We start from the raw sequence: 18,617 nt of genomic DNA on the forward strand, positions 1-18,617 counted from the left end.
GAGGACACTCAACACTCTTGTGGATCTTTGGGAGGTGGTAAATTAAAACCTGCTGAAAAAGAGAAAGCAACATCTGGTAAGAGCAATTGGTTGAGCTTAAAAGAGGGCACCTATAGGTGTGGTAAACATAACAGTGAAATGTGCAAACATGTGAAGATAGAATCCAGTTTCACAAATAGTGATCAAACTCATAATTTTCAAATTCAGAGCCGTTGTACTTGTGATTTTACACATGTGGTGTACCTGTTAACGTGTGGGTGTGACCTAATGTATGTGGGTCGTACCAAAAGGAAGATCAGGAGGAGAATTTCAGAACACCTTAACAACATCAAAAATAAAATGGATAATCATAGTGTCCCCTTGCATTTCAGAGATGTACATGGTGGAGACTCCAGAACGCTAAGGGTTCAAGTTATTGATTGGATACCCCACAAAACACAAAACAGATTACTTGCTCTCCGTAAGCGTGAGACCTACTGGATACAGAAATTAAATTGTCTGTGTCCAGGGGGTCTCAATGTGGATTTAGATCTGGCTGCCTTTATGTGATGTGATCTGGTCATGTACAATAGAAAGTGGAGATAGGGATAACGTGTATAATTTAAGTATGTGGTCTTCTAAATGTATAATTTTTGTACAATTTTTAATATATTAAACATATCGTCCAAGAATTCAATTTGGGTTCCTTTGAATCATAGATAGTAGCATGAATTTGTATATATTTATTAAATAAATTTATTTTAATGAATTTTTTATTAATTCAATTTTCAATTTATTATATATTCATAGTTTAATTGTGTAATTTTTTGGACATAGGAATGAAATGGCTGTTCCCCTGAACACATCAGCCTTATCTGTTATTTTAAGGTGTAATGGAAATAGAAAATATCTTGTTTCAATATCATTTTTAGGGTATGCATATATTTATAAATATATTTGTAACATGCATCAAGTCTCACCTTCAGGTTTATGATGAGGGTTTCTTTTAAGTAAGGGTTTTATTAAATTAAATACAAATATGTATGTATTAAAGTTATACTTTTTTTAACAAACATGTATTTTAAAGTATCTCTTAAGCCATTTATAGATTGAGGCACAATGTTCAAACAAGATTAAAGACTGACAGGCAAAATCGTACCAATGGGAAGAGACTGATTGCTATATAGCTGCACCTATTGTGGACGAGGTATACACATCACCTCTTGAGAAAGACCGCACGCTGGTGGTTGAAACGCGTTGAGGCTAATTCTGAGCCTTCTGAGGACCCGTAGTGCTTCACATCAGAGTCATCGTCATCCGCCTTTCAGCCCTGCTATTGCAATCTGAGCTCCGGGTACGGAAGCTTGTAAGGGACCAACTAATCACGTAGTGAGTACTACACTGAGAGACTCACTTGGAGGAAAAGAAGTGACTTTATTATTATATGGACGGCTTTTTATTCACATTTTATTTTGGATGATGAGGATTTTTACAACGCCTAATAAAGTATTTTACATTGTAAGTGCAATACATCAGTGTGGCGTGTTTATGTTATTCATCTACACTTGAGTCTGTTTGCGCTTTTTTTCTACAGATTTCTGGATTCTATTGTACTCCGGGAGGCACGTAGGACACCACCGGTAAAGCAGCTGCATCAGGTCTCGTAATTATCATTTCTAATTTATTACTGTTTTTATTAAATCTGTTTTTATCAAATTTGTTTTTATAACATATGTTTTATAATATCTGTTAGTGTTTTCAGCATATAAAGTGCATGTTTCGTTATTGTGGCTCAAATCAAAGTGTTTCTATTTTGACATAGTGCCCATTTAGGTTCATTTATTTATTTGGGCTATAAGACTATAAGTGTATATATATATATATATATATATATATATATATATATATATATATATATTTATATTTATTCAATAGTAGGACTGTAGTTTAGCAAACAACAGAGATTGTGATGAACTCTTGCCCTGTTTGGAAGTTAGCGCTGTTTAATAAGTGTTAGTAAACTCACAGTGGGGTGCAGGATAGTTAAGTAATAAAATTATAATTTTCCATTGTTCTCTCTATGTATTGAGCTTTAGTTTTCTAGACAAATATAAGATAAGGAAGCAAGTGTGTGTACACAAAGTGATAACATAATGATATATGATATTACCTGCACGTTCAACCCATTGTAATAGGCTGTGGTTTAAAAGCACAAAACCAGCTACTTCATATATACAAATAAACCTGAAAATGCAATTCCTCATACATATGCAGTTGGTATAAGAAGTAATTGAAAATACATTAATATTAAAACAATTTTACAGTGTACTGTCCCTTTAAGTAAAAGCTGTTTATTTTAATTTTAAATTTAACAAGAAGTTCATCTGCCATAGGGTCTAATTGCTCACTGGCTGATAAGCAGATTTTTTCACTGCTTTACTAGTCAAAAGTGATGACCTAAGAAGAATAGAAACAGACTATCAATACAGGAAGATCACCACATTCATTCTATTACATCAGTGCAAATACAAGATGTTTAATTTCCAAGCTCTTTTATAAAGGATTACATTGGATTTAGTCTACAGCACCCTTAGGAGAATTAGAAAAACATAGATTTTGATGGCAGATATGAACCAAACGGCCCTCCAAGTCTTTACAGATTTATTTCAGAAACATAAGCTTAATTCATTCTCATGACAGCCATCGTTTCTGTAAAGCAGAGCTTCTACAAATTATTCCTGTACATTCTCCTCTCTAACCCCCCTTGTTCAGGTGTTGCTCTAAGCTACTTTAAATCCCTTTTTTATATTTCTATCATCATATCCCCTCTCTCACTCCCCTCCTCTAGGTTATACCTATTATTATAGTTCTTTGCAAGTTGTTTTTATTACGTACCATGCACCATTTTGCTAACCCACTTTTTAACTTTTTCTAGCTTTAAATTCTTCTGGAGATACATTCTTGAGAGATGTAAACAATATTAGCCCTAATTAAGGGTATAAGAACTTTTTCTGCTGCAAATACTTTTTCCTATTGAACCAAGCATACTACTTGCCAAACCCACTGTATTCCTAACACCTCTTCTTCCTTTATTACTGTCAGTATTCTAACATATTGGCCCATAGTTATTAAGGTCTGGCGGACCTGATCCGACACTGTGGATCAGGTCCACCAGACCTCGCTGAATACGGCGAGCAATAGGCTCGCCGTATTAAGCATTGCACCAGCAGCTCACAAGAGCTGCTGCTGCAACGCCGCCCCCTGCAGACTCGCGGCCGATCAGCAGGGGGGTGTCAATCAACCCGATCGTAATCGATCGGGCTGATTTCCGGCGATGTCTGTCCGCCTGCTCTGAGCAGGCGGACATGTTATGGAGCAGCGGCCTTTGTGACCGCTGCTTCATAACTGCTGTTTCTGGCGAGTCTGATGACTCGCCAGAAACACGGGGCATCAAGCTCCATTCGGATCTTGATACATATGCCCCTGAGTCTTTATTTAACATTAGCGTTTCTCCATCCTAATTTTCACATAAAAGGACTTGCTACCTATATGCTGCATCACTTGAGTGATATGCTGCATCACTATGATGAACCATATATATAAAAAAACTGACTACAAAATAAAACAGGAATATCTCTGTGTAAAAAGGGAAAAGCCAAAGCAGATATTTGTCCCAGTACTAGCAAAAGAGCATGCATCTGGCATGAGCAGACACATTTACTTTGTTTTCCACCTCAATTCATGGAAATCTTGTGAGATCATTGTGAAATCTTGTGGGATTATGGCTAAATTTAACGCAAGGTGTGAACCCCACTAATGATGCCAATTTGTTGTTTGTTTATGGTTTGGGGGGTTTGTTTGCTTGTTTATTTATTTTTACTAAGCAGAGAAAAGTATGAAGTATGGTAATCTGAAGACGTGATCTTAGTTTTAACTAAAGGAGAAAAAAACCTTGGATAGGAAAGCCAATAGGCCTTGTGCAAATCTTAATTATGAATTTTTTATCATTTATCATTTCATTATCACATGTCATATCTCACGCTAAATATTTTTAATATTTGGATTTGCATTATTTTTTTAAAGAAAATAGCATGCTACATTCTCCCTGAAGTACTGAGTTGATCCTAGTTTTAAAGAAATTAAAAAAACAGTTAATCATTTTTTTTTCACAGTTGCATTAGGGATAAAGAAGAATTTATTTTGATTAACATTTCCCTATAATTGATGAGACGTTGTAACTTAAACGGACATGAAACCCTACATTTTTCTTTCATGATTCAGATAGAACATACAGTTTTAACTAACTCTCCAATTTACTTCTATTATCTAATTTGCTTCATTCTTTTGGCATTGTTTATTAAAGAGTTGCAATGCACTACTAGGAACTAACTAAAAACACACCGGAAAGCCAATGATGGTATATATGTGCAGTCATCAAACAGCAGCAAGTTCCCACCTTCAGAGCCAATCTAGGTATGCTTTTCAACAAAGGATACCAAGAGAATGAAGCACATTAGATAATAGAAGTAAATTGTAAACTTGCTTAAAATGACATGCTCTATCTGAATCATGAAGACAATGTTTTGGGTTCCAGGTCCCTTTAAGTATGTCACAGGAATTTCCATTTCGAAGCCATATTGTGTCAAGGCTGACAAAATAAGGTTTAGTTATAAAGCTGGATCTGTAACTGAAATTTCACTATACTGTACTAACTTCTCATTTGCAAACCAATACATCAAGCAATAGTGTTTTAAATTATAAAACACAATAATACATACATGCTTGACTACTGATTGTTAATAACTATAATCTTGAAATCAAATACGATAAAGCATAAAACTAATATGTTATAAAATATTAAATTTGTAACAAATATAAAATACATTATGTAGCAATGCCCAATTGCATTGACATTTCTACATTTTATAACGCAGTTTTCTTTTTCTATGTATAAGGGTTTTATTGTCATAAACTTAAGATATATTAATAGGAAAATTCTCAAGTGTAGTTCTATGCGCCTCTTGTTTTGAACCTGTTCCAATAACTGTATAGACTTTGCCTGTGATACATAAACAATTGGTTCTGCAATGAGAACTGTAAACAAAGCTGACACTAAAGTATGAATATTTCATGAAAATGTGAACCCATCAGTATAACCTGCACAGATGTCAAGTTAAAACATACCTTGGTGCATTTTTCCAGTTAAACGAAGAGTTGCTATCCAGTACTAGCCAGCTAGTCTCAGATCTCAATCTTGAAAGTACTGGTATTTCTACAGGCAGTCCATACATTTCTATCTGTAAGACATATTGCAGTTTTTTCATGTGTGTATAACTTTATGTAATTTCACTGTAGGGTCATTTTTTCTACACCCCTTATGTGGGAAAGCCAATAACCTTGTACATATTTTGTTCAATGGCAAACAATGTTATTTATTTTAGATGTATGTATATAGCTTTAATATTTAGATTATATTACTTTTCATGGGAATTACATGGTACATGCCCAAGACAAGATGTCACATATATAAAAAGACATATAATGAACTCATCAAGCTAATTTATCAATCCTTCAAACTCTAATTTGAAAATCTATTTTCTAATGAAATATGTAAATTCTTAATTATATCCTCTGTATAAGAAGTATAAAATCGACAGAACACATCTATGAAACATACTGAAAATAGGTGGGTACAGATGGTTTTATTTTCTTAATAGTTATATTAGTGTTAGTTATATTAACTGACATAAAAATGTGTTTTTGTGCTTGTGAGCAGTAAAAATATAAATAAAATTGTAATCACCACAGGAAGAACTATTTGCCTAATAGGTTATTAAATACGTGGAATGGCCGTCCTGCTGAAATGGTTAGAAAAAAAAACTTTTAAAAATATATGTCTTATACTGTACAGCTCAAAGCAATTGTGAATATCAAACATCCTTAGGCTTTTCTGCAGATAAAAAATTTTGGTCCATATGTTCTGTCAAAATCTATATTTCTGTGTCTACCAAATAAGTTAAAACTTTTTCCATTTACAGGTGAAACTCGAAAAATTAGAATATCATGCAAAAGTTCATTTATTTCACTAATGCAACTTAAAGGGACAGTCTACCATAGAATTATTATTGTTTTAAAAGATAGATAATCCCTTTATTACCCATTCCCCAGTTTTGCATAACCAACACTGTTATATTAATATACTTTTTACCTCTGTGATGACCTTGTATCTAGGAACCTTCTTCCAGCCCCCTGATCACATGACTGTGACTGTTTATTATCTATTGACTTGCATTTAGTATTGTTTTGTGCTAAATCTTAAATAACCCCCTGTGCCTGAACACAGTGTTATCTATATGGCCCACATGTACTTTCTGTCTCTTTGTGTTGAAAAGAGATTTAAAAAGCCTGTGATAAGAGGCAGCCCTCAAAGGCTTAGAAATTAGCATATGAGCCTACCTATGTTTAGTTTAAACTAAGAATACCAAGAGAAAAAAGCAAATTTGATGATAAATGTAAATTGGAAAGTTGATTAAAATTAAAAGTCCTATCTGAATAATGAAAGTATAATTTATACTAGACTGTCCCTTTAAAAGGTGAAACTAATATATGAGATAGACTCATTACATGCAAAGCAAGATAGTTCAAGCCATGATTTGTCATAATTGTAATGATTATGGTTTACAGCTCATGAAAACCCTTAATCCACAATCTCAGAAGATTAGAATATTGTGAAAAGGTTCAATATGCTAGGCTCAAAGTGACCCACTCTAATCAGCTAATTAAGCCATAATACATGGAAAGGGTTCCCGAGCCTTTAAATGGTCTCTCAGTCTGGTTCAGTAGGAATCACAATCATGGGAAAGACTGCTGACCTGACAGTTGTGCAGAAAACCATCATTGACACCCTCCATAAGGAGGGAAAGCCTCAAAAGGTAATTGCAAAAGAAGTTGGATGTTCCAAAGTGCTGTATCAAAGCACATTAATAGAAAGTTATGTGGAAGGGAAAAGTGTGGAAGAAAAAGGTGCACAAGCAGCAGGGATGACCGCAGCCTGGAGAGGATTGTCAGGAAAAGGCCATTCAAAAGTGTTGGGGACTTTCACAAGGAGTGGACTGAGGCTGGAGTCAGTGCATCAAGAGCCACCACACACAGACAGATTCTGGACATGGGCTTCAAATGTCGTATTCCTCTTGTCAAGCCAGCCACTCCTGAACAACAAACAACATCAGAAGCGTCTTACTTGGGCTAAAGAAAAACAGACCTGGTCTGTTGCTCAGTGGTCCAAAGTCCTCTTTTCTGATGAGAGCAAATTTTGCCTCTCATTTGGAAACCAAGGACCCAGAGTATGGAGGAAGAATGGAGAGGCGCACACTGCAAGATACTTGAAGTCCAGTGTGAAGTTTCCACAGTCTGTGTTGATTTGGGGAGCCATGTCATCTGCTAGTGTTGGTCCACTGTGCTTCATTAAGTCCAGGATCAATGCAGCCATCTACCAGGAGATTTTGGAGCACTTCATGCTTCCTTCCGCAGATGAGCTCTATGGGGATGCTGACTTCATTTTCCAGCAGGACTTAGCACCTGCCCACACTGCCAAAAGCACCAAAACCTGGTTCAATGACCGTAGGATTACTGTGCTTGATTGGCCAGCAAACACTCCTGACTTGAACCCCATAGAGAATCTATGGGGCATTGCCAAAAGAAAGATGAGAGACATGAGACCGAACAATGCAGAAGAGCTGAAGGCCGCTATTGAAGCGTCCTGGTCTTCCATAACACCTCAGCAGTGCCACAGGCTGATAGCTTCCATGCTACGCCACATTGAGGCAGTAATTGCTGCAAAAGGGGCCCAAACCAAGTACTGAGTACATACAGTATGCATACTTATACTTTTCAGAGGTCTGATATTGTTCTACAGGTATGTACAATCCTTGTTTTATTGATTGCATGTAATATTCTAATTTTCTAAAATTGTGGATTTGGGGTTTTCATGAGCTGTAAGCCATAATCATCAAAATTATGACAAATCACAGCTTGAACTATCTTGCTTTGCATGTAATGAGTTTATCTCATATATTAATTTCACGTTTTAAGTTGCATTAGTGAAATAAATGAACTTTTGCACAATATTCTAATTTTTCGAGTTTCACCTGTATGTGAAGACTTCCAACCAGTTCCTTGCCAGTTAGTTTCAGATCTCAATCTTCCAGGAACTGGTATTTCTTTAGGCACAGCATATATTCCTATGTGCACAACATCCTGTATGAGAAGTATTTTATGTGACGTTCTATCCTCTACTTGGGTAAGAAAGCTGAAGAGTCTGAGATTTGTGTTCATTATTTAAATTACTCAAAAGCTTACACCAGGTTTTGTTACCATTTTGATGCATATTTCTTGTCCTTATTAAGCTCAACTGTCCTAGGTTTTTCTTATAAAAACTGCATAGCATACACTTAATGAAATTAACAAATATGATAGGCATTTGTTATTTTGTTTGTTTACACAGAACAAGGGAAAAATAAGTAGATAGGTAGTAATAGGTAAACAATTAGATCCCCTGTAGCCCCCTCATTTATAGTTGTTTGAAATCGGCTGTATCAGCAGCCACATAGGACCAAGAAATAGCTCAGCCAGGTTTATTCATAAATTAAGTCTATCAATACAATAGAGTTGCATAATCAACAAATGCATATTAAAAAGATAACACAATAGCATTTACTGTGAGATATAAATGAGCAGCAGATATTTTTATGACAAAGTTAAAATTTCCTTTCATTTCCCTGCCCCCTGTATAATCTGACAGCCATCAGCCAACCAAAGACTCATATATGTATACACTATACACTTGTCCATGCTCAGTAGGAACTTAAAGGGACACTGTACCCAAATTTTTTCTTTTGTAATTCAGAAAGAGCATGCAATTTTAAGCAACTTTCTAATTTACTCCTATTATCAATTTTTCTTCGTTCTCTTGCTATCATTATTTGAAAAAGAAGGCATCTAAGCTTTTTTTTGGTTTCAGTACTCTGGACAGCACTTTTTTATTGGTGGATGGATTTATACACCAATCAGCAAGGACAACCCAGGTTGTTCACAAATATGGGCCGGCATCTAAACTTACATTCTTGCATTTCAAATAAAGATACCAAGAGAATGAAGAACATTTGATAATAGGAGTAAATTAGAAAGTTGCTTAAAATTTCATGCTCAATCTGAATCACGGAAGAAACATTTTGGGTACAGTGTCCCTTTAAGCCTCAAAAAGTGTTCATATAAAATGACTTTACAAAATTTAATAATGGCAAAAAAAAAATGTTTTATTGCATTGACTTTACTCTTTATAATACATTTGCAAATCCATAATGAATATGAGGTGCATCTTCGCAAAATAAACTGTGTTTAGAATGAGCTGTACAGACACTTTAATTCATTAGGTGATTCATTCACTGTAGAGATGTACCTAGCTTCTGCAACTGAAGCAAAATAACTCTGGATTAATTACAGCACTATTAATTAAAAAAAAGTGACAATAAACTCAATATATACCATCTACATCAGGGTTCTTCAAACCACGGGTCGGGATGGGACCCATTACTGGGTTGCAACACCATGTTTACTGGGTTGCGACTTATGTGCATGCTGTGTGTTATATGAGTGTGTGTGTGTTGTATGAGAGTGCGTGGTGTGTGTGCTGTATGAGTGTGTTTGTTATATGAGTGTGTGTTATATGAGTGTGTGTGTGGTGTGTGTGTTGTATGAGAGTGCATGGTGTGTGTGCAGTATGAGTGTGTTTGTTATATGAGTGTGTGTATATGAGTGTGTGTGTGTTGTATGAGAGTGCGTGGTGTGTGTACTGTATGAGTGTGTTTGTTATATGAGTGTGTGTTATATGAGAGTGTGTGTGGTGTGTGTGTTGTATGAGAGTGCGTGGTGTGTGTGCTGTATGAGTGTGTTTGTTATATGAGTGTGTGTTATATGAGAGTGTGTGTGGTGTGTGTGTTGTATGAGAGTGTGTGGTGTGTGTGCTGTATGAGTGTGTTTCTTATATGAGTATGTGTTATATGAGAGTGTGTGTGTTGTATGAGAGTGCGTGGTGTGTGTGCTGTATGAGTGTGTTTGTTATATGAGTGTGTGTTATATGAGAGTGTGTGTGGTGTGTGTGTTGTATGAGAGTGCGTGGTGTGTGTACTGTATGAGTGTATTTGTTATATGAGTGTGTGTTATATGAGAGTGTGTGTGGTGTGTGTTTTGTATGGGAGTGTATAGGAGTGTGTCTGTTGTATGAGAGTGTGTGTGCTTTTACATTTTACAACACTTTCAAGTTTCACTATAATCAGGAATAAAGAACACACATATTTTAGTCATTTTGCCAAAAATTGCATCTATTGTGTATATTATTTTAAAGAAATTTTCAGACAAAACATAAAAATAGGGATTTGAAGGTATGTGGTATCATGGCACTGGGTCTTGGGGAAAAACGTTTGAAGAACCCTGATCTACATGAATGAGCAACATTTCAAAATGCCCAAAAAGTGATGTAAAACGTATTTAAATTCAAAATGAGAATAAAACCATAGGGATTGTATCATAAAGACATTACTGCCTCTTTAATCAGTTTCTCACTCAATATTACATATACGTAGACGAGAGGTTTGGAAGATCTTCATTATTATTTGATTTCAATGGTTTCAAATATTCAAATCTCGACAATCACTTATATATATAATATTATATATGTCAGCCGTTACTTTATCGTTTGGAACAAAATTGCAGCCACATTGCTCAATCAGATTCTATGCCATGTCTATGCACACATTATAGACAAGTATGCACTTTGAATCATGTTAGCGTGGACTTGTGGTTTTTAATATAACATTGCGTTTACTAAGTATTTGTTATGCATATGAACAAACATTACGAGGATACACTATATATGTTATATTTTACGCTTTAACACTTTCATATTACGATTTATTTGGGAAAAACAACATTTTCAACAAACACACAAAAAAATGCCCACTTTGAAAGCATTCGCGCCGCTCAGATACAATCAAGTGTATACAATCAGCAATCATTACGAACACGCTACCGTTGGAGATTTTGCACTAAAAATCACCCAAACACCATGGCCAATATGTCCCTTATGATCGACATTGTATCAGATCGCTTTTATGTGTTTGAATACCTTGTTACTCATTTCGTGTTTGCTCTGCTATTTGGCTTGTGCTGCTTGGCTCTGCAAATATGGACAACCCCCAGTTAGATTTTGCTGGTGCTGTTGGACAAGTTATGTACAACAGACTCAGGCATGCCTGGTGCCTCGAAGAGGAGCATGTGGAACGCCTGAGGATTAGGACTCCTCCTGTTCACAGGGTGAGGTTCACCTTGGATAACATGAGTGATTCCAAGGTTTTTGACAAGTATCGGCTCAATAGACAGCAGCTATTAAGCCTTTACGATGTACTAAAGCCTTATCTGGAGCCACACAGACGTATGCGCACTGCTATTCCTGGCAGATGCTTTGCTGCATACATGTTCTGTTGTCCGGAGGCTTTCAATCCACAGAGGGTTCCTTGTCCGATATGTCTCAAGGCACCATCTCTGTGGTTTTTGAAAGGTTTCTGAATGCCTTGAAAAAAAATTGTAGGCTTTTCGTAGGATTCTCTCAAAATGAGGACGACTGGAGACACCTGAAGAGGGAATTCTATCAAATAGCTGAAATGCCAAATGTTTTAGGAACAATAGATTACACTCATGTTGCTCTGCGGGCTCCAGCAGAAGAGTCCATAAAAATATATTGTCCACAGCACTTGTATAAATATAAAAAGTCTTTATTTGGCAAAAAGACTAGCAACGTTTCGTGAACAATATCACTTAATCATGCTATACACACAGTACATTGAAAAGCCTCTTTTTAAACTACTTAGCTTGGCGCCTTTCAAAAACCTACCTCTAGCGTCACCTTGTGTTTTTTTAAAACGTAATCATTACTATACAAAAATTAAATTCCTAATTATTTTAAACATTACCTCTTTAAATGTTATGTCATCTTTAATGAGAATCCAAAAGAATATATACAATGTTTTAATGCAAAACCACCAAACTGACCTATATCACAATTCACACATTTATGTAAACTTATTTAGTTTCCATTTTAATTTCAAGAAAAGATATTGGCCCTAAACCTTTTACCAGAATACTGACCAGTCAAACTCCCTATTTAATCCATTTGGGACCATTGTCCCTAACCTAAAGTGGTGTGATACCGGAGCCTCCCTGTCACCACATCTAATATTGGAATGGTGTTGGCTCATTCTGTCTTTGACTTTTCTCACCGTCTCTCCAAAATAGATGAGGGAACATGGACACTTTATTAGATAAACAGCAAATGTTGTCTCACATGTAAAGAGATTTCTAATAGCTAATTTTCATCCACTTCTGGGATGGAAAAACTCCTTTCCTTTGATTATTGAGCTACAGCTCATACATCCCAAACAGGGATAACAACCAAAATTTATTTTACCCAGAAATCTTTGTTCTTTCTGCTTTGTGGGGCCTATGTCAGACCTGGTAAAATGGTTTCTTAAATGTCTGACCCTCTTATATGCAATAATGGGTCTTTCTTGGAACTTTCTAACCTGACTGTTGCAGTTTTGGAGAATAGGCCAATGTTTATTTATTATTTTAGCTATTTGTTTGCCATGAGTACTATATTGTGATGAAAAAAAAAACATTCTATTCTTATTATCTACCTTTGAGATCACTTTCTCTAAATTATTGCTACATTTATCCAATACTGCCTGTGGGTATCCTCTGTCTAGAAAGTTCTTTTGCATTTCCTGAGATCTTTTGACCAAATTTTGTGGTTCAGGGACTATCCTCTGTACCCTCATCAATTGGCTTTTGGGGAGAGGCTCTACTAGATTACGTGAGTGAAGGCTATTATATTGTAGTAGTGTATTCCTATCGGTTTCTTTTGTATACAGGTCAAACTCCAGTTTAGTGCCTCTTTTATAAATCTTGGTGTCCAGGACCATTATACTTTCCTCACTGTAGCTTAATGCAAATTCCAAGCCTCTGATTGTCACATTTAACTCGGAAAAAATTTTTATCCAGCAGAAGAGGGTCCTTTCCGAAATCGCAAACACTTTCATAGTTTGAACGTGCAGCTCATTTGCAATGCACGGATGCAAATTATGAACATGTTTGGGAATTTTGGGGGGTGCCAGTCACGACGCCTGTATCCTCAGGCAGTCCTCACTCTGGCAACAGTTTGAGGACAAACAGTTTCCCCACGGGTGGCTCGTTGGTGAGTATTTGTGTACAGCATGGTTAAGAAGTTAGACAATTGCCACTGTTATGCTTGCAAACAGTTGTGTTTGTGTAATGTGCAAAATGTGCAGATATAAAATGTTGTTTAACCATTTACTTGTCTTTCAGCAAATGTCTAGGTTTAGCTCAAAACAGATAGGTAGCAGGTCATAGCTAAAATGTGCAGATATAGAATGAGGTGTGACCATTTACTTGTCTCTTTCAGCAAATGTCTAGGTTTATATACACAGATATGTAGCCTATCATAGCTAAAATGTGAAGATATAGAATGAGTTTTAACCATTTACTTGTCTCTTTCAGAATATGTCTAGGTTTTTATAAACAGATATGTATCCGGTCATAGCCTTGACAATACTTTTAAAGGGACGTTGTAGCTCTTTAAACATAACTGACATAGACAACAGTTTAGCAGTTTGAAAGACTCTGTAAAATCAGCAAATTCCCTAGCAGAGCAATTAAAGTTTATTACATATAGAAATTTTAGCTAGGTTATGTAAACGTTTAACCCTCATTTTAATTTCAATTATATTTTAATTTAATTATATTTATAATATTGACATTTCATAATGTTAATTATTTATAGGTGATTCGGGTTACATGAACCGGAATTGGCTCATTTCGCCTCTACATAACCCCACAGACAAGGCACAGGAGCGCTATAATCAGGCGCACAGGAGAACTAGGGCTGTAGTTGAATGGATGTTTGGGCTCCTCAAAATGTGCTTTCGATGTCTGAATAGGTCTGGAGGAGCCCTCCAATACAGCTCAAGGAAGGTGGCGAAGATCATCATAGCCTGCAGCGTCCTTCACAACATAGCTCAACATGCAGGGATGCTGTCCAGGTGCCCCTAGTCCTCCAAAGAGATGAGAAGGACGACAAAGTTATAGAGAGGCCATTCCGGGATGAGGGGGTCAATGTCAGAGACAACATCATTAACAACCACTTTAGAAGGTAAATACTATAAGTTATATAGGAGCATTGCGAAAATGTGACACTTTAAGTAAAATTAAAGTATAATCATGCAAACATGTTAGGATTGTTCCAGTTACTATATCAAAATCTAAAATATATTTTATAATCATAGGTAAATTATACATCATATGTCCCTGACATTGGCTTCTGTGATGACTTTGCCAACTGATTTTTAAAGACAACATTAGATGGTAAGTATACACAATGTATGGACCAAGACTAGGGGGGGGGGATTTTGGCCATTGATCCATCATATGGCCCACAATTAGTTTACATGCATTATTCATTTTAAACATCATTAGATTTTAGATAGTCTGAAATGGATAAATGTGATAAATAGCAGATAAAGGGATACTCTGAAGCATATCGAATTGATAAAGTCATACATCAGAGCTTCACACTTGATTGTTATAATAACATAACACAAAAGAGGCTACATACGCTTATTAAGCTATTGCTAAGAAAAATTTAGGAAATAGTTAGTGTTAGGGGGAGGGATGCAGAACTTTAGGGGGTAATAACTTTATTTAGGTGGCGGCGGTGTAGGGGGGGCAGATTAGGGGTGTTTAGACTCGGGGTACATGTTAGGGTGTTAGGTGCAGACATCTCCCATAGAAATCAATGGGATATCGGGCAGCAGCGAACATGAGCTTTCACTGCTGTCAGACTCCCATTGATTTCTATTTCAGGGCGGCGGATTGAAAACCAGGTACGCTGGGCCGGAATAGTGCCGAGCGTACCCGCTAGTTATTTGATAACTAGCAAAAGTAGTCAGATTGTGCCAAACTTGCGTTCGGCACATCTGTAGTGACGTAAGAATCGATCTGTGTCGGACTGAGACCGGAGGATCATAGCTTACGTCACTAGATTCTACTTTTGTCGGTCTCTAGCCTTTGATAACTATGGCGAATCTGCCTTGCCACAAATACGCTGTGGAATTCCAGCGTATTTGCGGTTGACGGCTTGATAACTAGAGGCCTGTATCTGAATCACAAAAGAAAACATGTTCAGTGTCCCTTTATTAGAAAAGGTACTGTCTACTGTGTAAATGTTTTGAATAGTAAATGATTGATCCATCAGTGTTTAAATAAATTGTATTTAACCTTACCAAGCCAATCATCTTAATATATTTTGTCATCAGTTACTACCTTGTTTCAAAGCACATGTAGAGTGCACATTAATAATTGTTCATATGACTCACTTCCATATTATCCAATTAGTGGACTCTCATAAGTCAATCTACGGGCATGTGTCTAAAAGTACTCTATGTTGTGCACATTAAATAATGCACTCTACATGTGATCCAATGTACATCACATAAGATACGGACCTCTATGGCTTTTCAATATCAAATGCATCCATGTGTACTGTTATATATAATCAAAAAGAGAAATGTAATGTTGTAAATTCATAAAGATGAACACATAATATGGACTTTGCAACATATGCTTATTAATGTATGGATCAAACGTTCAAGAAAAAGTACCAGTGAGCAAACATTAGAGTTTCAAGGATAAATTTAAACAGATTCGAAATTATACTTTCTTCAAATCAATTAAGACTTTTAAACATAGTCATTATTGTTACCTTGTCAAATTTTGGAGAAAATAAAAATAATTACATATTTCAAACGATGAAGATATTTAATTTAAAATGTAAATAATATATTTCTATATAAAATATGTATTTTAATAATTGTATTATATATTTCAGATGGACCATCCACTTCTGGGCATAACCTGCCCCACCTTCCCCTCCTCCCCACCCTGCCCACCCTCGCTGCTCTTCATGTTATTTCTGTCCTGCCCCTTACAAAGCTGTCCCACCTGTCTTTCGCCACTCTCCCTGTCATACCCAACCTCAGTCACCTGCTCATGTCCGTCCTTCACCTCATGCCCCTGCCCCACCTATCCAGGCCCCACCTTCCTCAGCTGGCCCTGCCCCACCTTGCCCCATCCATCCTCCCCGTCAACCCCTTTTCCATGCTCCTCCCCTTCCTCTGCCTGTGTATCTTGTTCTCCTTCCCAGCCACAGATGTAAGTATCATTCAAAATAAACATTAGACATTATACTGATCTAATTATACCGAAATGTAAATTTAATTGAAATATTTATTTTGAAAACTTTATTTCTGATATGAATGTAAATGTTTCATATTTACATTCTTGAAAATTATCATCATGTTTTTTTTTCAAAAATATGATATTGGATATATTTTGAATATGAATTATGTAAATATGCATTTTTTTGCTTTTTATTTGATCACAGCCCCTTTCCCTGTGTGTCATAAACTGAAGAAATAATGATTTGTCTATATAGTTAGTATTTTAGATGGTTTATCTAGGAAGAACATATTTAATGTGTAATTCTTCTTCTATATTATATATTTCTTCTAAACATGATTTGTATTAAAATTATTACAATGTCCCTTTGCTTATTTTTACTTCTGTTCTGTCATTTATATTAAAGGGACACCGAACCCAAATTTTTGCTTTTGTGATTCAGATAGAGCATTACATTTTAAGGATCTTTCTAATTTACTCCTATTATCAAATTTTCTTCATTCTCTTGGTATCTTTATTTGAAATGTAAGAATGTAAGTTTAGATGCCGGCCCATTTTTGGTGAACAACCTGGGTTGTCCTTGCTGATTGGTGGATAAATTCACCCACCAATAAAAAAGTGCTGTCGAGAGTTCTGAACCTAAAAAAAAGTTTAGATGCCTTCTTTTTCAAATAAAGATTGCAAGAGAACAAAGAAAAATTGATAATAGGAGTAAATTAGAAAGGTGCTTAAACTTGGATGCTCTATCTGAATCACAAAAGAAAAAAATTTGGGTTCCGTGTCCCTTTAAATGTAAATGTAATATTTTGTTTTAGGTTGTGACTCAGTATGGTTGACTCTAGAGGCTTTAGCCAGATTGGAGAGCACCATGCTGAGTTGCCATCAGCGGCTGGGAATGATGCAGGATTCCATATTTCTGCAGCTGCTGTTTAATGAGATCATGCTTAATTACATGAGCAGTATTGAGGCAAGGCTGCAAGTTGCAACTGCAGAACCTCAGGCAGAGGAACGTGAGGAGGATGCCCCAGAAAGTGGAGAGTTTGGAGATGTCCCAAGGTAACAGGAATAACTCCTCCATCCAAATTGTTTTTTATGTTGTATTTATTGCCTGTTGGCTATGTTTATATATTGTTATATGTTTAATTTGTTCAGTTTTGTGCACCTTTGCACTATGTCACCTTGTCATATGGCTCCAAAGGGGCTGTGTTGGCCTTTCTTTGCCCTTGCCAACTCCCTCCAAGGACTGTGATGCACTATGTCACCTTGTCAGATGCTCCAAAGGGGACTGTGTTATCATTCCCATTTGTCCCATTATATTATTTAATTATGTTTTATGACCTTCATAAATCATATTTATCATAATAAAAAGAATATTTTAATTAAAATATTATATTTATTTTTTATTTATTAATGTCATTTCTATAAAAGGGATTCTATGTTAATAATTCTTAAGTGATGCTAACAACATTAATTTCTTTATGGATATGCATTTATAAGGTACTTTTTAATATCTAATTTTGTTTTACTCAACTTACACATATAATATATTTGAAGCAGACTATTACCTGAATGTTGACAGCACATATATTCATGATGTATATAGTAGCATTATTTCTTAAACCTTGATGCTTCCTAAATATTTCCTAATCTTACTATTTTAATGAAATATATATTTATTAACAACAATGGATTATATTTCACATATCACATTTTCACATTATTATGTAATGTAGCGTTACATTATGTGGAAATGTGCATTGCATAGAACAAACACGCTTGCTATTTAACAATATAGCACATGCTAATTTTTTAAATAGAAATACAATTGTTATTGACATGCAAAGGTGTAAATTCTGTAATTTGATTGCATCACGTTTTTCCACGATATTGGATGTGCCATGTTGCATAAGACGTCACATGCAAAGGTGTAAATTCCATAATTTGATTGGATCACGTTGTTCCGCAATAATGGATGCGCCATGTAGCATAATACGTCATATGCAAAGGTGTAAATTCTGTAATTTGATTGCATGACGTTGTTCCACGATATTGGATGCACCATGTTGCATAAGACGTCACATGCAAATGTGTAAATTCCGTAATTTGATTGGATCACGTTGTTCTGCGATATTGGATGCGCCATGTTGGCGAATGAGAACACAAGTTCAAAACCATGATTTTATAGATTGTGTCAATCTTTTACATTGTTTAAACATAGATGAAATAAAGATCTAAAATATTTCTAATGATGGCTGTCTCGTGGAAGAAACTAA

This window comes from Bombina bombina, chromosome 6 (assembly GCF_027579735.1).
Source record: "Bombina bombina isolate aBomBom1 chromosome 6, aBomBom1.pri, whole genome shotgun sequence".
Taxonomy (NCBI): Eukaryota; Metazoa; Chordata; class Amphibia; order Anura; family Bombinatoridae; genus Bombina; species Bombina bombina.